Source organism: Trichosurus vulpecula, chromosome 4 (genome assembly GCF_011100635.1).
Source record: "Trichosurus vulpecula isolate mTriVul1 chromosome 4, mTriVul1.pri, whole genome shotgun sequence".
NCBI classification, from domain to species: Eukaryota; Metazoa; Chordata; class Mammalia; order Diprotodontia; family Phalangeridae; genus Trichosurus; species Trichosurus vulpecula.
In genome coordinates, this window is record NC_050576.1 from 188,918,677 (window position 1) to 188,941,778 (window position 23,102).

The window sequence follows — 23,102 nt, forward strand, 5'->3', positions numbered from 1 at the left end:
CCACTCTCACCACACATATGAGCCTCACATCACTATTGTGGTAGGAGAATATTATGGCTGCTTAATAGATATTGGCTCCTCCACCTCTGTCCTGATCCACCCTCTACACAAACTTAAGAGTTAAAACTCAGGGCACCTTGGGTGTGATTGGGGTTGGTGAGAAACCCTCAAAGATCCCCAAGTTACACTATCAGTGTATAATTGTGGGATCTCTTTCCTTGGAACATTCTTTTCTCCTGATCTCATCTCCCATGAACCTTGTGGATAGAGATTTGCTATGCAAACTTGAGGCAGCTATTAAATGCTCCCTAAATGGAGCCCTTGGTTTGGAATCTCTGACCACTCTATGCCTCTCCTTCCCTTCCTCTTGGGATAATCCTTAGAACCAATCTAGGATGAGGACTCACATCCCACAATCCTTCCTGTGATCCCCAAAACTCTGTGGGGGGAATAGTTCCTCTGAGGTGGGTCTCTTGAGGAATACATCCCCTGTAGAAATCATCACCAGGAAGGGGAAATCTCTTCAGTCCCTCAGTAGTTGTTAAGTTGAGAAATAGAGGGTGTATCTCACCTATTAGTGACTCCCTCATTCTGCAGAGGATGATAACTCCTTGCAAGTCTCCTTGTAACATACCTATTTCGCCTATTACAAACCCTAAACCTGGCCCACATGGACAGTCTATTTATCATTTTGTACAGGACCTTCACACCATTAACACTTGTGTAGTCTCATGTCACCCTGTATTCCCCAACTCCACCACTAAGCTATCTTTAACACCCCCTACCACCATCACCCACCACCTGCCTTTGGCTACCTGTTTTATGGTTGTAGATTTATGCTCAGCTTTTTTTTTTCATCCCAGGCCACTCTGATGGTTGTAGATTTATGCTCAGCAACGGACCTGGATTAGATTGCCGCAAGGGTACGTAGAGAGGCTGACTCTTTTCTCAAGCTCTGAGGCCAACTTGCATTCTGTTACTTTGCCTGCTGGATTTGCCCTTGTCCAGTATGTGGATGATTCATTGCTTGCCTCTTCTGGTAAAGGCTGCCTGGGAGTCCAATAATCTCCACCTCTTAAAGCAACTTGCAGGAAAAGGCCATAAAATCTCTAAAGACAAATTGCAATGGTGCAAGCATGAGGTTGAGTACTTAGGCTTTCTATTATGTCACAACTCTTGGTGGATTTCTCAAAAAAGGATCTCAGCCCTGCAAAAACCAAATGCCAGGTGCATTCCATTCTGGGAGCTGCAGGCTATTGTAGGTAGTGGGTGCCCTCTTAAAGGGAGATCACTAACCTCTTGGTTGAGATGACAAGGAAGGATATTTCTGAACTCTTGAGCCTCACCAATGAGCACATGGATGGCAGCCTTTCTCTGTGCCCCCGTACTTGACATCCTTCACTATGATGAGCCATTCTTGCTGTTTGTGCATGGACAAAGTGGGGTGGCCTCTGGGGTCCTCACTCATTGGGCACTTTTCCATCTTACTGGACCCAGTGACTAGAAGGGCTCTACCTTGCCTCCATACTGTGGCTGCTACAGTCACTTTAGTGGACTAGTCCATGACCTAGTAGTCGGCAACCCTTTGACTGTTCACTGCTCCCATGAGGTTGCAACCTGTGCAACCAGACCCAAATTTTCTCTAATCAGAGGCTAGCACAATAGGAAGTAGCCCTGCTTGCAATGGACAATGTGCCTTTAAAAGATGCAGCCTTCTAAACCTAGTGTCCTTTCTTCCTGATCTGCCTGTGAAGGATGCCTGCAAAGCTCTTTTTACTGACAGCCACCATTAAAGAGGGACTGAGAAAAAGTGTTATGCTAATTCATTGACAAGCAAGTCCCTTAAACTAGAGAACTGTTAAGCTCCTTAGATCTGCAAATAATAGAGGACTCCAATTTGTCCAATAAGCTTCAATCTTCTTCTCATGGCAAAACACAACTCATGACAAAATAGATGTAAAATCTGTCTTTCCACTGTTTTTCCTTCCTAAGCCAGGATGGGCCAGTAAAAGGAAACATAGGAATTCCTGAGTACTTTCTCCTCTTTCAGTCTATAGATGGCCCTAGAGACAATGGTGGTCAGAAGATGCCATACAAGGACACTCTCAAGAACTTTGGAATTGATTGTGTGACATGGCAGACATTGGCACAGGACCACTCAGCGTGGTGTGCCCACATCAGAGAAGGTACTGCGCTCTATGAGCAAAGCAGAATCGAAACAGCTCAAAGGAAATGCAGAATGCGCAAGTTAGGAGTATCAACCCCAAATGTTCACACAGACTATTTGTGCCCAACCTGTGGGAGATCATTCCAAGCTCATATTGGCCTGATCAGTCACAGTTGGACACAGTGAATCTTGAATCAAATATACATGTCATTTTGGTCCTCTTCAAGAACAAAGGACAACAACCAACCAACAACCCAAGAAATCTATCTTTCTGTCAGGTGGGAGTTCAGCAGTCCCTAATCTTCCCATAATCACCAAATAGTAATATAATTTATAATTTTTATTGGTCATGAATGTGAGAGATGGGTAAAAGCTAGGGAAAGTTAGGTTTCCACAGGAGAGTTGAGTTCCACAGGATAATTAATTGTCAGCTTGAACAAAGAAGGAGTAAAAATTAATCAGGATGAAAGTCCTCAGCTAATGGGAATAAAGTTTGTGGTTTTGCAGAAACCACAGTTTCAGGATATAGGCAAAACTACTGGTCTAAACTGGCCAGGTAATGGTTAGGGTTGAAGAGAAAACTGGGTCAAATGGCTACCATGCATGCTTAATTGGCTAATTAAATAATAACCTCACACACCCACAGGGAGGAGTTTTCTGCCATTTTGTACATGGGACGTATTTTGAGGAGGGGGGAACATACCAAGGAGTTGCATGTTGGGGGCATATAGGGAAGATTGTAACCCAGAAGGGAGTGGACCAATCCATTCTCTGAAGGGAGGTACTGAGCTAATGGTGCATCAATCTATGTCAGTCTAACAGAATAAAATTGGTCTCACTCCTGTACACTCCACTCCCTCTTCCTAAAGAAGGGTGGAGTCGGCTCCTGGCCAGGAACATTTACCAATTCCTTTGAATTCCTCAATAATAATAAATTGTCCTTGATATCTGAATTTCAGTGTCTAACATAAACTTCAAACTTCTAAAAAGCGTGATATTCAAATGAGCTGGACCACAAAGCCTGACAGCCATTTTTCCCTTGGTCGTTGCTCTGCCTTGGGGTATTTCTCCAGCTGATTCTCAAAACAGTCTGTTTCTTCACAATCTTATCTTTCTTTACAATCTTCACTATGTTTCTTCACAAGTTAATTTTTTCTTTCCATAAACACTCCCTTTCAGCAACTGAATTCTTCAGGTACAAAACAAGCAAGACTGGTATTTCCTAGACAGAATGCTGCAAGGTTAGTTATCAGTCTTCCTCTTGTCAACCTCCTGTTTTAATAAGCACACCCAGAAATCCTACCTAGACAAAGCCCTTTGTCACTTCATCCTTTTAAAACTGGCTACTGGAAAGCCACATACCACTCAAGTCAGTCTTCATTTAGACCTCGAAAGGGTATCCACACAATCCTCAGTAGTGATAAGTAGGGGAAAAGCCCATAGAAAGACCTTGCTTCTAGTCTCCAAGAGCACCCTCCAAGAGCTTAGCTTTCATGGCCTTTAAGGCAAGCTTTTTCATACAGCCTATTCAGTATCATATAGACAATTAAGAGCTTCCAACTGTTTCAGATGAAAAGTGATTTATTTTCCCTGGCCTGCCACCAGTTCAGAATCAGGAGGAACAGAGAATTTATCCTGAGAAAGGGTCAGGTCTGCCTGATTCCTACCTGAGCCCACCAGAAGAAGGAAAATTAGTCTTAATCTACATAGGGCATCAAAATGACTTTGCTACAAGGGGTCCTTGGTTTATTCCCACAATATGTTATTCTGTCTCAGTAAACAAATTAATGTCTACTCCTATTTCGCATAAATGAACCAATCAAGTTTCTAAAGCCTCCTTATGCTTTTGGCAATATTTGGCCTCCAAGGGGCTTATCTCCTTCTCTGAATACTCTTTAATGTCTAACTCCTCATCCCCAAAATAACATTCCTTGGCGGTGCTGAATGGATGTGCCCTCTGAGTCACTTTTACATAAAGCCTGGGCTGCAGGCAGAGTTGGACTAGAAGAACTGGCAGAATGTGACTGCCTCATTCCAGTCCCCACCCAGTCCCTAAAAGCTTGCTTTTCCTGAAGCTGAACAAGGTAATTTAAACAGTGGAGCTTTTAGAAAGAGGAAGGTTTACCTCAAGAGATAATCTGAAGTATACATACTTCCTACAACACATGGAAGGCATAATCCTCCTTTCCCCCATACCACCTCAGTCTCTGCAGAGGAAAATTTGATTCATTAGGATTAGATTCATAACTTAGCTCAGTTCCCATAGAGCATAGTCCTAAGTCTGCAGGAAGGGAAGGAATGAAAGGAGGGAGGAAGGAAGGAATAAAGGAAAGAAAGAGGAGAGGGAGGAAGTGAGTGGGATGGTAAAGCCCTCTCATGAAATCTGGATCTTGGTCTTTCTGTGAGTTAAGTGGGATGAATGGGGGTGGGGACCTTTCGGCATGACTCAGGGCTTCTGATTGACAGCTAGGCCTAAGTTTTGAGTTATAAAAATCACCTGAACAGTGTCCTCACCAAATAAGGATAAAAATGTTCTTAAGAATTGTTATTGGCTCAATTAGCGTTTCCTTGTCCCTTGTACCTGGGTTATATTTCTGTCGAGATAGTGAGCCTGAACTCCACCAAGGAGGGTGAAAGTCAGTGGTGGGAGGAGGATGGAACCGCTAAGGTATATAGTTGCACTTCACTTCCTGTACCCCTGCCTCTCCCTACCGATTGTCTCTGTTCAGACTGCCCTTTCCCGCGGGATCGTAATAAAGCTTTTCTGTTTCTAAATTTGAGAGACCTCTGACTTTTTTTTAATTAATTGCTGGTGGGTGGTCTCACCTCACACAGAAGGAAGGGAGGAAGAAAGGAAAAGAGAAAGGGAGGGAGGGAGAAAGAAGAAGGAAGGGGAGAGAAAAGCAAATAGAAAGGAAAGAAGGAAAAAAGAAGGGGAAGAAGGAAGGAAGGGAGGGAGGAAGGAAGGAAAAAAGGAAGGCAGTCCAAAGCCCTCCTTGGGCTTGAGTCCCAGGCACCCTGGCTTGTCCAGGCTTCCATGCTGACCTGGCCAGCTACCAGTCAAAGAGATGGTAGAAAGAGAGTGACCAGTTCCACCTTAGCAGTTTTAAAAATGTAGGCAGACAATCAAAGGGATCATCTTCATCCATGTGGATGGGGGCACAGTGGGAGTGGGCTCATCTGTTTGGCAAACTAGCTATGCTCAAAAGCCGAGTTACACAGTTCCCTGTTTGAAATTTATTGTCCCTGGCAAATAGAGAGGGGGATGTTCTTGTCTTTTTTCCCCCTACACTCTGTCCCAAATTCACAAGAGTTCTCTATGGTTTCCGAGGGAAGACCTGAGTTCAAATCTGGCCTCAGACACTTACTAGCTGTGTGACCTTGGGCAAATCACCTTATCTCCATCTTAGTTTTCTCTTCCATTAAATGGAGATAAATAAGCCCTACCTCCCAGGACTGTTGTAAGGATCAAATGAGATACTAACTGTAAAGCACTTAGTACCTGGCACATACTATTTCTGGCACATAAATGTTAATTATTATTATTATTAAGAGCCTTGCACTTGCTTCCCCAAGTGTCATAGAGTAATCTCAAATATCATATGGAATTACAGATGTACAGGTGAAAATCAAAAATTTCCAAATACAATGTTTTGCACATTCACAGAACAAGAAACATTTCACAAAGTTACCCAAATAAGCCAACAAAATTAGAAATATTTCACAAAATTTACCATATGTCTCCGCATGCTTAGCCTTATTATAGGGCCTTTCTCAACCCACAGGTAAAAGAAAGAACAAAGACAAAATAAATTAGCTTCCTTTTTGAGCAGAAACCTTGTTCATGCTAAACTTTCTAAGCTACGCAGAGCTCTTCCAACAAGACTTTGGGACCTGGGGTCAACTTGGCATTGCTCCTTTCTCAAATGAGAAAACTTTCCTGGAAGGAAACTCTTTTAATGATTTCCTCAGTGCATAAAGCTATCCAACTGGGGTCTGTGCAAAAAGTGGCCCTTTCTCCATAAGACCTACTAAAATTCTCCGTTGGTCCCTCTAGTATCTCTATAGAAGTCCAGGGAGGGACTCCCCACATCTCTTATCCCAAAGGGTATCCAAAATTTACCCATGAATCTTTGCAACTGTCAGGTTGAAGCAAATGCAATTATAAACCCACCTGCCAAGACAAGAAGACAAGTAGGCTCAGTTAGAGAAGTCACAAAGAAAATCAGCTACTTGTGGTTTTTAGACACATTCTCACCCACCCTAACGATGAGGTTAGGAAACCACGTGTTTTTAGGTGCTCAAGACCCCAAAATATCAGCACATCAGGTCCTGCTCTGAATTCTGAGGGAAAAAATAGAAGAAAAAATTAACTGTATATTTACAGCGCCACCCCCGCCCCAAAACCCTCTAAATTTCTCTAGCACCCTGAAGTTGAAGATTTCTAAGAATCTAGAATCTAAGAATTCTAGAATCAAAAGTTTGGGGTAGAGAGACTCTTCTAGGGGGTCCCTGCAAAAGCAAGTAGCCTGATTTTATCCCAGATAATGCCCCACATGTAAAGATTTCCCCCCAACATGGCTAATGGGGAAATATGTTTTACGTGATTTCATGTATACAATAGATATTTTATTTCTTGACTTCTCAGTGGGTAGAAGAGAGGCTGGAGGGAGGTTGAGAATTTGGAACTGAAAATAGAAATTAAATTTAAAAAAAATAGGATATGGGGCAGCTAGGTGACTCAGTGGATAGAGCCCTGACCCTGGAGTCAGGGGGACCTGAGTTCAAATACAGCCTCAGATACTTACTAGCTGTGTGACCCTTGGCAAGTCACTTAACCCTGATTTCCTCCAAGAAAAAAAAAACAGAGGATACCCCAAATTTTCTCCGTGGATCCCTGCCACTGCAAGGACAAACCAAGTGGCATCCCAAACTCATGCACCAATAGAATAAACAGATTCAGTTTGAGGAGAACAGAATGAGGCTACAAACAAGTATGAGACTCCCAACATAACCTTCTCTGCCTCCCATTAAAAATACAAAAACGTCCCATCAAAAAAGACATCAATTCTGAAGTATACTTGAGATGTTCTTTTATTCCCAGAGATTCTAGGGCAATTAACTAGATGAGGGTGGTCAGTACAGAATTGGAAGGGTTCCTTCTTTTTTGCTTAGTAGGGTAAAGAAGTCAATTATTAGTAGAAACTAAGATGCTGCAAAAAAGTGATTCATTTGGGCTGAAATTAGTATTATTACAGTTTTGGAAACAGAAAGATTTTCTGAGCAGTTTTCAAGTATAAGATAAAATAGGGGAAGTTGCAATAAATTACAAAAATAAGAAGGAAGATAAATAAAGTAATCCCAAGGAGTTTTCTTTTCCCTCTAGATAATTTTTCCTTTGACAAGAGGCAGGTCTTTTGGGGAAGTTACATGTTTCCTGGGTACATTTCTAGTAAGCAACATTCATTCACTAGCTTAGCATATGAAAGTCTTAAACAACAGGCAGAAGGGGAGTCATGGCAGGAATCCCCTGCTATTCTGATCTAAGGTACCTCTTATGGAACTCCCCATTCACTCTGGACCCTTTTCATAGGGCATATGTTGTGCCCTTTTGCTGAAGGATATGAACCTTGTTGAAATTATACAGCCACTTCATATTGACCGTCATGACTGGAGAGTTATGTCAAAGATGGCTGAGGTCTAGGCCAAGAGGAGCTGCTGTTCAATTAAGCTAGGTTAGGTTTGGATTCAGATTTACACTGGCAATAAGACACACTCCCAACAGAATAAAGTTTTTATTGAAAGACAGGGGAAATACTCTATTAAACCCCCAATCACATTATTTAAAAATTCCTACAACACAGTTAATGCAGCAACAACAACAAAAGACATACACACAACATACAATATATACTTCACCGTTCAGCGTCTGCACCCAAGGTTTCTCCAAAGCTGGGGAACCCCTCTTTTCTACAGCATCCTTGGTGGTCTCTGAATGGAATCCCAGGCAGAGCGTCCTCTCTGTGGGTGAGGTTCCAATGTGATTCACCCACATGGTGACTTTTATAGGACCCTGAACAAAGAAAGTTTTTCCCACCAGAGAGGGGAGCACCCCCCCCCATTCCTAAGAACTGGCTAGGTGCTTAGAAGGCAGTCTCAGGAATGTATCCTGTTCTTTGTTCAGACCCTATCAGTCTCCAAGCGGGAGAATCCAAAGGTCTGTTAAAGGGGGCAGGGAGCTTATGCAGAGGACAGCCTAACACATACGTGCTGGGCTTACACTGTAATATGGAGGATCTTCTCTAATGATTTATCATTCAGTTCCCTATTCAGATGCTTCCAAATGTCCCACCCAAGCAGCAATGACTATTCTAGCACCAGGGTGGCTGCTCTATGAACTTCTGGCATTGGGCCAAAGAACTGAGAAATAGAAGGAACAGGAGAGGACACAGTTTGTGGCGGGGATGAGTGTGTGGTAAGGGGTGTGGCACTCCATAAAGTCAGGGAAAGTATTCAGCACCCATCTGGGGCTTGTACTATTTACCCCAAAGTCACTTAGGGCAAAGACCTAGGCTGATTTATCATGAATTGCTGAAAGCTGAGATTCAGCCCCCAAAGAAACCATGAAAATTAGGGAAACAAAATGGAGACTCAGAAAGTGAATAATAGGAAAAATTGTGGGATGGTAGAGGGGGCACAATGTGGAAAACCAAATTATCAAAGATCTCAAGATTGTGACTCAAAGACCTTGAACCAAAGCAGGTAAATCAACAGGGAAATCATTAACAGTAGAAATTTAAAAAATTATTTTAATTAAAAAATTTAAAAAAAACCCAATAACAACAAACAACATGGCCTCTGAGTCTGAGTACAGACATCTATGAATAAATACTGTAAAACAAAGGAAAACTATCCAGTGTTCAATGTGGAATCTGAGAAGAACTTAGAACTATAACACATTGTTCCTGAGTAAATAGAAAGAGAAATGAGAATTATGAGAGCAGGATTTACAGCATGCACTTTAAAATAATGAGCAGAATAGAAAAACTGGAATCTGTGATGGCAAGTCTCACCAAAGAAACAAAAGAGAAAATGATAGACGAAGAATGGAAACATATAGAAGTGAAAGACAACCTAGAAGAAGAGAAGCAAAAAGCAAGAGCATTACAAGAAAATATGCTCATGTTGCAAGCAAAACATATAGATCTCAAAGACAGAATGCACAGAGACAACAACCAAAGGATCATAGGTCACCCAGAAGAAAATGACAGGAGGAAAAAAAAAACCTTAATACCATAATTCAGGAAATAACACAAGAGAATTACCCAGAACTTCTGAATATGAAAGACTAATTGAAAGAATTCATAAGTAACCTCTGGAAGAAAAAAAAAGGGTGAAAATTTCAAGACACATAGTTAAATTTAACAATCCAATTCAGAAACAAGTTCTGCAAGCAATCAGGAAATCTTCCAATACAAAGGACAAGACATTAAAATAATGACTATTCTACATACTCCAGAAAACACAAGAGGGAATGGGATAATGTGTTCTGAAGAGCCATGGAGCTCAGGATCCAGCCCAGAGTGAACTACCCTGCAAATCTGAACTTATTAATAAAGAAAAAAAAAAGATGGATATTCAATAGCAAAGAGATGTTTGAAAAAATTTGAGAAAGAAAGCCAGACCTGAAAATATTATTTGCTTCTCAAACACCCCAAACAACAGAAATGCTAGAGAAGTAGCCAAGGACAACAGTAGCAACACAGCGACAGCAGAGAGACCAATAAGAAGCTTTATTTCTAAATGTGCAGGAGGACACTGGGATGAAGCAAAATTCTAGTGGAATAGTGACTGGGGCATTATGGACAGAAATCAGTGACAGTCTATTTGGTGCATGAATGTTCTTGTGGGACTACACTACAACATGAGGGCATACATAAAAGGGGGGAAAAAGTGAGGGATAAGGAGGAATGTATGATGTGCCCAGGTCAAATCAAAGGCTATCAATGAGGGGAAATTGATCCTTGTGGTCTCAATAAGAGAAGAGCCTGCAGGGGAGTGTGTGAGGAGGAGAGGGGAGGATTGAAAAGAAGACGAAAGGAAGGAAGCTTTGCTTTGATCATGAAAGGGAGTTCCACTGATTACTGCTTTTAGAAGTGAAGAGAGATGGTCTGTAAAGAGACATGGGGATCTTGCAACAGGTATGGTCTAAGGCAGGGCTGTCCAAAATACAGCCCTCAGGCCGCATGCAGCCCGCAGTGTGATTTTATGCAGCCCACCTGTGGGTTTTAATTTTCATAAGCAAAAAAATAATAATAATTTGCATGGAATGCATATTAGATTTTTTTTAATTCCATCACTAATAAATAATCTCATTGATGTTAATTTTCTTTGGTGTTTTTAAGCAATATTACTGTCAGAACATATCACACGGAATTTTCAAGGGATGTGTTCCGCCTGTATGATGCAGACTAGTCAGTATGCACCTACTTTTATACAGTTGTGTTGTCACTTTGTTGTTTTGTGTTTACTTTCGTGCTTCGTGCCTTCACCTGTTGTATTGATGAATCATGTTCCCCCACTTTCTATTAGTGTACTGTGTTTTTTATTCTGAGTGTGGCCCTCGAATAATTATTTTATTTTAATGCGGCCATAAGATAACCTAAGGTAGGAGATCCCTGCTCTAGGGGATCTGGTGTCAGAAAAGTCCACTTGTCCTACCTTGAGGAGGGAGAGAGTTGAAATTCCTGGAGGCAAGTAGCACCTGGAGGAGTGGGAGGACATGGACCTGCAGGAAATTTTGAGACAAATGGGGATAAAAGGTAATGGGAGAGGGTATAGATCAGTGATGAGCTGCATAATCAAGGATATGGTAGGGCAGTGACCCTACCGTGGGACAGTGTCCTCTCTGACACCCGTAATAATTAGCATTGTTCTGGGAGTGCATTCGAAAAGGGCAACCAGCTCTACAAGGCAGTGGCAGAAACTGCCTAGAGGAGAGGATATAAAATGGAGACCTTGGAAGTTTTGAGTTCATGAAAAAATCAAAGAATGGAGAGGCTAGATAATTATAGAAGTCATGAATAAGAGGATGAAAGTCTAAAGGAGAGAGAAAGAGAGGATAGACAATGAAGAGGGTGAGAGAAGCCCTTTTTCCAAAGGGGCATAAGAATGAAATTTTAAAAACTAATTAACAAGACTACTTGAAGGGGGAAACAGAAGGAAGGAAGGAATCTACTTGACTAACAGAGGAAAAAAGGAGAAAGAATTATGTAACCAGATAAAAGCAGGAGAGTAAAAGAAACTAATAAGCAAAACCTCAAAGAGAAAAGGTTAAGAAACAAGAGGAGGAAATCAGGAGTGAGGGAAAGAGAATCAGTGGAAATAAGGCTACCTTGAAAAAGAATAGGATAATGTAACTGAAGGAACATAGTACTATGTTTACACAGAAGAGGTAAAGATATCGTAACTTGAAAAAATACTAGAGACAGATGGAGAAAAATATAAACCTACATCTCGTAACTTTAAATGACAATGGATTTAAAAATCCAATAAAATGAAAATGAGTGACAGATTGGATAAGAAAACACAAAAACACATTTACAAAACAAAGACATACACAAACTAAAACTGAGGGGGTGGAAAAAATTTACTATTATCAAATGAATCCAAAAAAGCAAGAGTTGCAATGAAGCTATTTGACAAAGCAAAAACAAGCATTCAAAAAATAAATAGGGATAAACAAAGAAAATGTATTATGCTGAAAGGAACCATACCAGCAAAACAAACCAATATCAGTAAAGACCTATCCATTCCAAATGCCTTAGCATCCAAATTCAGAAAGGAAACATCTGAGCTACAAAAAGATATGGACAGTAACACGATAGTGACAAGAGACTTCAATATTTCTCTCTCAGTTTTGGATAAGTCTGATAGAAAGATAAACAAAACAATATACATATTTCTCATTTCTCATTGATCACATGAAACTTTTACAAAAACTGACCATGTACTAGGATGTAGAGATACTATAAAAAGGCAGAAATAGTTAATACATCCTTTACAGATCTTAGCACAACAAAAATAGTAATTGATTCAGGGACTACAAACAAAAGATATAGACCCAAACAGATATTTAACAATGAAACCTTGAATAATGAATGGGTCAAAGAATAAGTCATAGAAACAATTAATATCTATGTAAAAGAAAATAATAATGATAAAACAATACACCAAAATTTCTGGGATATAGCTGACACAGTCCCAAGGAGAAAAATTATATTCCTATAAAAATACATTTAAAAATAGAAAATGGGAGGATTAATGAACTGAATATACATTTTTTTTAAATTTAGAAAACCAACAAGTTAAAAAAATCTAAAATAAGCACAAAAGAAGATATATTAAAAGTTAGAGGGAAAATGGATAAATTGGAAACAAAAAATTTACAGAGATGATAGATAAAACTAAAAGCTGTTCTTTGAAATGACTAATAAAATTGAGAACCCTTAGGTAAGCTGATTAAAAAGAAAAGAGCAAAAAATCAAATCAATAAAAGAGCAAATGAGCCAGGTCTAATAACAACAAAACCAGAAAAAAATAAAAATAATCAGAAAATATTATGCACAATTATATGCTAACAAAACTGAGAACACAAAAGAAATAGAGGAATACCTTCAAAAATATAAAATGCCCAAACTATCAGAAGGCCAGATAGAGATCTTAAATAACCCAGTCTCAGAAAAGGAAATGGAACTAGCAGTAAAAGAACTATCAAAGAAAACTCCTGGTCCTGATATATTCACAAGAGAATTCTATCAAATTTTTAAAGAACAATTAGTACCCATACTATACAAATTATTCTAAAAACTTGAGAAAGAAAACCCCCCCACCAGAATCCCTTTATGAGACAAATATGGTCCTATTACCTAAACCAGAAAAAAGATAAAATGAAGAAAGAAAACTATAGACTATTATCATTAATGAATATTGACTCAAAATTTGTAAACAAAATCCTGTCAAACAGACTGCAGAGATTTATGCAAGAGATCATTCATTGTGACCAAATGAGATTTATGCCAGGAATACAAGGAGGATTCAACATTAGGAAAACAATCAGCATAACCATATCAAAAACTAAAACATCCAAAACCACATGTTCATCTCAAGAGATACAAAAAAAGCCTTTGACAAAGCACAGCATACTAAAAACCCTACCAAATATAGTCGTAGAGGGATCTCTTTTAATATAATATTATATCCTCTCTAAAAATCGAAACAAGCATCATATGCAATGGAGATACACTAGAATCTTTACCAATAAATACATAAGTGAAATTTGTTTTCCAATAAATACATGATGCTCACTTTCCCCGTTATTATTTGATGTAGTTCTGGAAATGCTAGTAATAGAAATACAAGAGAAAGAAAGCAAAGGCATAAAGATAGGTAAAGAAATTAAAACTATCCCTATTTGCTGATGACACAATACCTTTTAAATCTTTGTACCAAATTTCTCTGATAAGTATTTGGTATCTAAGATACATAAATATAAATTCATTCATATGTGTATATTCATGCATATACATACATATGTATGCACATGTATGTGTGTGTCTGTGTCTGTGTATGGCTAATAGCCATTCCCAAATAGATAAGTGGTCAAATACTATGAACAAACAGTTGTCATAAAGAATTGCAAAATGTTCACAACCACATGGGGCAATGCTCCAAATCACTAATAATAAGAGAAATGTGAAATTTTAAAACGCTGAGGTTTCGTCTCACACCTTGAAGACTGGCAAAGATGAAAAAAAATAGCAGTAGCCAATGTTGGAAGAATTGTGGAAAGATAGACACACTAATGCATTGTTGATGGAGCTGTGGAATGCTATGACCATTGCAGAAAGCATTTTGCAATTATGCAAATAAAACTGCTAAAATGTCCATAACCTTTGAACCAGAGACACCTTTATTGGACTTATATCCCAAGGAAACCATTAATAAGAAGAAAGTCCTCATACACTCCAAAATATTTAGTAGCACTTTTTGTGATAGGTAAGAATTGGAAACAGTAGATGCCTATCAACTGAGGAATGGCTAAACAAATTGTGGTTGAGTTGTTTCAGTCATGTCCAACTCTCTGTGACCCTATTTTGGGGTTTTCTTGGCAAAGATACTGGAGTGTTTTCTCCAGCTCATTTTAAAGGTAAGAAACTGAGGCAAACAGAGTTAAATGATTTGCTCAAGGTCACACAGGGAGTAAGTGTCTGAGTCTGGATCCGAACTCAAGTCCTCCTGTTTCCAGGGCTGGTGCTTCATCCATTGTACTATCTAGCTGCCCTTACAAATTATGGTACATGAATGTAATGTAACTACTATGCTTTTAAAAAATCACATACATGATGAATGCAGAGAAGCATGGAAAAATCTATAAGGATCGATGCAAAGCAAAGTTTTACTTTACTTTACTTTACTATGCTGGAGCATAGAGTACTAAAATCCACCCAAAGCTTTCTTTTATAGAGGGTAGAGCTCAGGCTTTGCAACTCACTCCATTTTTCTTCTGTAACTCTGCTTGGTTTCAAGTCCATGGAACAAGATCCCTCCTGGTGTTCCTCCTTCTTCCCCCTTTCCAGTTTCCTTTTATGTGTTATTTCCCCAAATTGGATTATAAGCTTTTTGAGAACAGGAATTGTCTCTGTTTTTCTTAGTTGTATCCCCAGTGCTTAGCACAGTTCCTGACACACAGTAGACACTTAATAAATGTTTATTGAATTGAATCGACATAAGCAGAGCCAAGAAAACAATATGCACAGTAACAACAAACCAAAAAATCAGAAGTTACTTTAACAAAATCATAATAAAGCAGGACTCAAATGAAGAGACACGAGAGGACACACCAACCCACCCTTTTGTGAAGATGGGAGGTTCATAAGTGTTACACTTTATACATATTTTCAGTCTTTTTCAACGTATCAATCAGTCGTATTGATTTTTTCTTCTCTAAAATGTACTATTTGGAATGTACACATGTATATATGTAAACACACATATATTTGGATGTACCACATATGAAATTGCTCTCTGGGAGTGGGGAAGGGGTGATACTTGATACATCTGATGATGTAAGAAACAGAAGCCATCAATAAAAACACTAAAAAAAAAAAGACCCTGTTCTGGTACCTGCTACTTAAAGTGTTTTGGGTGAATTTGCACTCACACAAAAACCAAGACAGTTTAGTGCCAAAGTGGGGCTCTGAAACTGAGTAGACTAATGTACTAACACACTCACAGCAGGGCTTGGTCTCAGGATATGGGAGAAGCAGTCTCAGAAAGACTGTTTTCCAGATAAGGAGAAGGGTAGAAGTGGCAGGGTACATGGCAAGATGCCTAGGGTAAATGGTTGAAATATGAAGCATGCTCTAAGTCCATTTGTGCTTCCTCAGTCACCCATCAGGACACTTCAGCTCTAAGGAGTTCCAAAACTGAGTGGATTAACAGGATCTGGAGGAGGGAATGGGGCATGGTCTTTGAACGTAAGTCTAGGAAGATGCTATTGCAGGTGGGTGGGAAAAAAATGAGACGGTCAAATGGCAAGGTACCAGAAGTGGATGACTAAATAGAATGTGGACTAGGTGATCTTTGCTCACTCAGAACCTGTGGGTCAGTGATTCCCTCAGTTTTTAATGTGACTGTACCCTTCCGGTCAGTTTACTCTATCTTCATTTTCATGACTCATCCAATGCAAATTTGTCTCATTCTTTGTTTCTATTTGATTCTATTTTCAGTCCTTTGTTTCTATTCTCAGTCCAAGCTACATCACTACCTCTATCAGTCCCAAATGGGACATTGAGGAATAAATATCTTTTCTTGTAGGTTCTCTAGGCAGAGTCTATAGTTGGTGCAAAATTTTCTCTACAGGAAGCTTCAGAGCTCAGAGGGGATCACTCTTTCCTAGGTTCCCACACAGCAAAGATTTTCTTTGGAATCCCCATGTTCTCTTTCATCCTGACTTCCTCTCTCCTAGCATCTCTATCTGATTTTTTCTTTATCCCCTTTTAAGCTATCTTACTCAGTCTCCCTTCCTTTATTCCTGGCTACCTGAATACTTCTGATCTTTCTCTTGTATAACAAGACTCTGGACTTTTATTGTGGTTCCCTATTACTTCTAGGATCAAATAAAATGCTATGTTTGCTGTTTTTTTCATAATTTGACCCTTTCCAATCTTTGAAATCTTCTTACCTTTTACTCTTTACACACTATGAGATGCACCAACACTGGTCTCCTTTTTTAAATAAAACTTTATTTTTCAATTATCAAGCATTCATCTTTTTTCCCTTCCACCTTCCCTGCTACTGAAAAGAAGAAAAAGAAAACCCTTGTAAGAAATAAATTTAGTTAGGCAAAACAAATTCCCATATTGACCACATTTGAAAATGTGTCTCATTCTGCATATTAGTCGATTACCTCTCTGTCAAAAGATGAATAGCATGTTTCATCACAGGTCCCCTGAAATCATGATTGATCAATGAGTTGATAGTGGTTTTTAAGTCTTTCAAACTTGTTCATTTTCACAATGTCATTGTTCTAGCATAAATTGTTCTCCTGATTCTGCTCACTCGGTTCCACAGCAGTCCAGCTTTCTCTGAAAATATCTTTCTTCATTTCAGTACAATAGTATTTCATTACACTTATATATCATGATTTGTTCAGGCATTCCCTAATTGATAGATACGTCCTCAGCTTTTAGTTCTTCACCACAACAAACACAGCTGCTACAAACATTTTTTTGCTGTAAAGCACCTTTTCCTTTTTCTTTGATCTCCATAGGTTATAGGCCTTCTAGTGATATTCCTGGAACAAAGGTTATTCACAATTTAATAACTTTTGAAGAATTGTTCCAAATTGTCTTCCAAAATGGCCAGATCAATCCACAGCTCCATTAACAGTACATCAATGTGCCTGTTTTTACCCAGCCCCTCCAACATTTGCCATTTTCCCTTTTTGTCGATTTTGCCATTCTGATGGGTAAGAAGCATATGACAAAATTGTTCAGGAGGCTGAGGACAAGGTGCTGTTGCCAACCACCAATCAATGATGCAGAGATAAAAAAAAAAAAACAAAAAGAACTGTAGTTTGGTATGTTGAGAGCACAGGCTTCAGTGAATGCTTACCAGTCCAGAGCATTAGTTTTAGGCCTCATTATGTAGATTTTCATTACATAAAAAGGATGAGTATAATGAAATTTCAAAGAATCATAGGGAGAATAGAAGAATAGAAGGCAAAAGGAGAAGATCTATATCAGGTAAAGGCAGAAAACTGGCTGGTTAACACCAGAGTTATAATTGCTATCCAGACTCTAGCTAGTTATGTACTCATCTTAAGTAAATGTTGGTAAGGAAGTTAAGCCAGAAATTCTCTTATCACAGATGTAACCTAAGAGATATTTTAATTTCATTTCCCTAATTGTTGTATTTCTTCCCCGAAAAACTGTGTCCTTTGACCATTTATCTACTGGGGAGTGGTTTGTATTCTTATAAATCTAAATTATTCCCTTATGTATCTTCAAAATGAGTCCTTTATCAGAGAGACTTTCTGCAAAGATTTTTCCCTCCAGGTAATTATTTCCCTCCTGATATTACTCAGTGTAACAACAACGTTACTTGCAGCTGCTGTGGCGATGTGAGACTAATAACACCAGAACACAGGAAGGCTGCTAGTACAGTTTCTTTGATCTGCTTTTCTAAAGGAAAGTAACTTTAAAGGGGTAAACAATCTTACTTTAATCAAACATATATATATATATATATATATATATATATATATATATATATATATATAATTCACTTAGTTCAGGGGAAAAGTCAGCATCCTGAACTTTGGAGAAAATATAAACAGAAATTATAAGTAGAAATTATATAAACAGAGCAAATACAAACAGCAAAGACTAACAGACAGGGCTTCCAACTGTCTGACCAAAAGCAAAACATACATAGTTACCAGAGATCGAGAAGTACCAACATCTGGGTTTTTCAAAGCCAGGGGGCTCCTTAACAGTTACCCAGAGTCTCATCTGGCTACATCACACAAATACCCTTCCCATGAGTGAGCCCCAGAGCAAAATGCTGACCTCAGAGTATATATACACTTCTTCAGAGTCAGAGGGCATCATAACCCTCATGACTCAGGTTCATGTGACTTAGGCTTCCATGTGACTTAAGCAAGTCACATGGGCCTATTAATGGATGGGAAAGATCTTCCTATTAAGCAAAAATACATTAACAATACACTCAGTCAGTCAATAAGCATTTAATAATACAATCATGTGTTTTGCTTAAGGATTTTGCCATGAATTTTATGCTATGCTTTATTGAACAATGCTTTGGTTAATTGCTGAATGAATAGAGAGGTCATTATACTGTGTAATTAGACCCTTGAAATTATTCACAGCAGCCGTCCTAAGGTGTGCTGCCATAATTGGCATTACATGGGGATACAAAGAAAGATTTAAAAACCCCCACAATCCCTGCTCTTAAGGAGCTCACAGTCTAATGGGGGAGATGACATGCAAACAACTATGTAAAAGCAAGATATATACATGATTAAATTGAGGATATTGTTGTTTGGCCTTCGTTCTCAAAGAGGACCATGATAGGAGGAAGATAATACCATGACTTGCAAATATTCTGAACTTAAGTGAGGGAAGGCTGTGCAAGGTCTCCAGCCTCACCTTCTCCTCTGGAGCCATCTGGGTCCCATGGCAAGATATAGATCGGATAAACTGGAGATGGCCCCCAAATTGCGGATAGTCTCAGAGGGAAGGCACTAAGATTAAGGAAGTATGGGAAGGGCTTCTTACAGAAGGTGGGACTTTAGTTGAGACTTGAAGGAAGCCAGGGAAGCAAGGAAGTGGGGATATGGAGGAAGAAGTCCAGGTGCAAGGGACAATTTTGTGCATTTTTAAGTAATTAAAATTGTCAGTTTTGTCTTTGGTCTTCTCTATCTTTTCTTTGGTTGTGAACCCTTTTGCTTATCCTTAGATCTGAAAGGTAATTTCTTTCTTGCCCCTTTAATTTATGATATGGCCTTTTATGTTTAGGTCATATATTTATTTGAAACCTATCTTGATATATGGTGGGTGTTGGTCTATACCTAATTTCTTCCAGCCTTATGTCTAGTTTTCCCAGCAGTTTTTGTAAAATAATGAGTCCTTACCTGTGACATTTAAAAAAATTCTGAGAGACATAGTTTCTGGGTAATTTAGTCATTTTATTAATAAGGCCATCAGGTTTATTAATAAAAGGATGATCATTTAGCCATCACAGTTTATATTCCCTTCAAAGAATAGGTGTTCCTGAGGATAGCAATTAACTGTGATTGGTTAACAATTAATGAGAGAATGGATATTACAATGAGAAGGTGGGCTATATTACAATGAGGGTCTTGGGGTACATGACTTGGGTCACCCAAATCTTGGTCAAAGAGACTTATCAATTTCCATACCTGTCTAACAAAAGGGAGAATCAACATTTTCCCTAGACCTGTCCAAGTAAACACTATCTGATTAGATCTTGGCCTGGGTAAATCTCTGCCTAAGATTTCCTACACTAGATAATTTCTGGATGAGGAAGGAGTAAAGAGAGAAAACTGGGTTCTGATTCAATCGTTAGTTATTAATAGAAGAGGAAAATAACCATTTCTTGCATACCCTAGTAGCTGAGCTCTTTGGGTTTATAAAAAACAAAACAAAGGAAAAAACCAGGCTCTCAAGTTCATTTTCTTGGTACATTGTGTTCTTGTGCCTACATGTGTGCATGTGTGCATGAGTCCATGTGTGTATGTGTCTGTGTGTGTCTGTGTGTTTGGTGAGGCAATCGGGGTTATGACTGTATGTTGCGTTCTTAATCTCTTCCACTGATAGACCTATTTTTATACGTATTACCAAATTGTTTTGATGATAACTGCTTTGTAGCATAGTTTGAAATGTGGTACTGCTAAGCCCTCCTCCTTTCCCACTTTTAAAAAATTCTTTCCCTTGAGATTCTTGACCTTTTATTGTTCCAGATGAATTTCGTCATTATTTTTCTGGTTCTGTACATTAATTCTTTGGTAGCTTGATTGATATGGCATTGAATTAGTAAATTAATTTAGATAACACTGTCATTTTTATTAAATTGGCTCAATCTACCTATGGGCAATTAATATTTCCCCACTTTTTCTATCTTTATTTCCTTAGAAAATGTTTCATAGTTGTATTCATACAATCAGTCCCTGTGTTCATCTTGTTAGATAGCCTTCCAAGTATGTTGTACATTCTGTAGTTACTTTAAATGGAATTTCTCTTTCCATTTCTTACTGCAGGATTTGGTTGGTAATACAGAGTAATGCTTATATGTTGATTTGTTTTATATTCTGCAACTTTGCTGATGTTATTATTTGAATTAATTTTCAAGTTAATTTTTGGGGGGTTTTCTAAGTATGCTATCATATCATCTATAAAAAGTCATCATATAGTTTCTTCTTTGTCTATTCTTATTTCCTCAAATAGGGATTCTCCTATCTGCTCTTTGGAATTCAGTGAATTACACCTAAGGGACAGCAGGAAGAAAAGACAGAACCGTCTAGTCAATTAGTGACTTTTGCTTGTATGCATACTCAGTTCTAGCTCAGAAGTCAATGAAAAGAATTTTCTTCACTATGCATTAAGCAAACAAGAAACATAATAATTGCACATGCTCTGAATTGGGGCAAGACACCCCCACTCAACATCAAAATGCATTTTAACAAGCTGAGCATGGCAACAGGTAGATACATGTTGCCAGGACTGGGCTTTTGATGACCAGTTCCTCATTGTCCTCATTTATTCTTTTCCCCCAGACACTAAACCTTTCTGTACCTCTCTGTCTTGGTTCCTCTATCTCTATGTGGTTGGATTTCCCATTGCAAATTTGTATTTACATCAAATAAATTGCCCCGTATCTAAGATAGTGACTATCTTCCTCCCAAATGTGGACAATCCTCATTGGATAGGGAAATATTTACCACAACCCTACACTTAACTGCCTCTGTCCCTTGGGAAATACATCAGTGTCATGGAGTGGTCTCTAGCTGTAGCCTGTCAAGATCCTAGGAGATAGGGAAGACACCTTCAATAAAGGCTTTATTTTTCATGCTCCTAACCTTTCCCTTTTCTAGGTTCATAGATTTAGAGCTAGAAGAGACCTTGAACATCATTAAACCCAATGCCATTTTGCTGCTAAGAAAAGCTGGGTTAAGCCATTTGGCTAGGCTGGTAAGTATGGGAGTCTAGATTTGAACCTAGGTCCTCCTGATACCCAGTGCAGTTCTCTATCATTACACTATACAATGGGGTGGGGGCCATCTCCAGTCATCCTGATCTATATCTTGCCATTGGACTCAGATGGCTCCAGAGGAGAAAGTGAGGCTGGTGACCTTGCACAGACCTCCCTCACTTAAATCCAATTCACTTCTAAGTCATGGCATCATCTTCCTGATGTCATAGTCCTCTTCCAGAATGAAGGACAAATGCCAATAACAGCATCATCATCACGGGGCATTTGCTGACTTAAATCTGAGACAATGGGTTCTTCCCTTTGTGTCTGCTTAATAGAAAATAGCAAAACTACTTACATCTATTCTATCTTGGGGAGTTTCTGATTAAATTTACATCATTCTTTCTCCTCCCCTGCTGGACCAAACAATAGGATTTCTTTGGGGAAAGTGCCTGTAACAGTGATATAAATGGTGCTGTTCCCACCAACCCACCCAAACAGACCCATAATTACAACTAGCTAAATTCCTCATCTGTCAAATGAGCTGGAGAAGGAAATGGCAAATCTCTCCAGTATCTTTGCCAAGAAAACCCCAGATGGGGTCAGGAAGAGTTGGACACAACCGAACAACATGTGCTGAAATAGTTGAAAGGGTCCATGGTGCTGAAATCCACTCCACTTTCTAGTGGGGCAAATTAGAATTTGAAAGGGCACTGGTAATCATGGGAAAGTAAAAGAAATAATTTTGTTGAACAATATATCAATTTTACACTAAAGAGAAAAGTCAAATTTTTATTATATGATAGCAAGGACATCTTACCTGTGTGTTCATCTGGCATGGCACTTTGCACATAAAATGTGCTAAGGCATGCTTGTTTAATAGAATTGCCTTGTAGCAACCAGTACATCTACCCATCAGAAATTTTACCCATACTTGCTAGGAAATAGCACTGAATTTTGGACACAGAATACCTGTGTTCAAAAGCAGCTCTGTTGTCCAGTGTGACTTTGGCAAGTCACGGTTTCTCTTGGATTCAGTTTCTTCATCTATAAAAATGAATGAATAAAAAAAATGTATTAAAAGCTTACTATGTTTAAAGCACTGTATTAAGTGCTGGGATACAAATTGTGTTTGTCCTTTATTCTCAAAGAAGACCATGACATCAGGGAAATGATGACATGACTTACAGTTGACTTTGATTTGAGTGAGGCAGCTGTGCAAGGTCACCAGCCTCCCTTTCTCCTCCAGAGCCATCAGGTTCCAGTGACCTGATATTTACCAGGACGACTGGAGATGGCCCAGGAGGCGTTAGGAGACTTTGGCCCTTCCAGGCTAAGATCTTTTCAGGTTCTCGCTTTGAGTGAGATAATACCCATTCAGTGAATAGGTCTCTTTAAGAAGTTAATCAAGGGATGGCCTCTTTAATCAAAAACTTAAAAAAAAATCAAACTGGGAGGGGAAGACCCTCAGGGTTCCTGCCCAAAAGAGAAACAGTTACTATTTAGTATTTACATTCACTCTGTGCTAGGAGGGCAGGGACCTATTGTCCAATCTAAGAGCTCCAGAGTAAGTTGGTTTCAAGGCTTGGTTTGGGAGAAAGAAGTCTAGCCAGTAAACCCTAAGTTAAGGAGGCAGCCT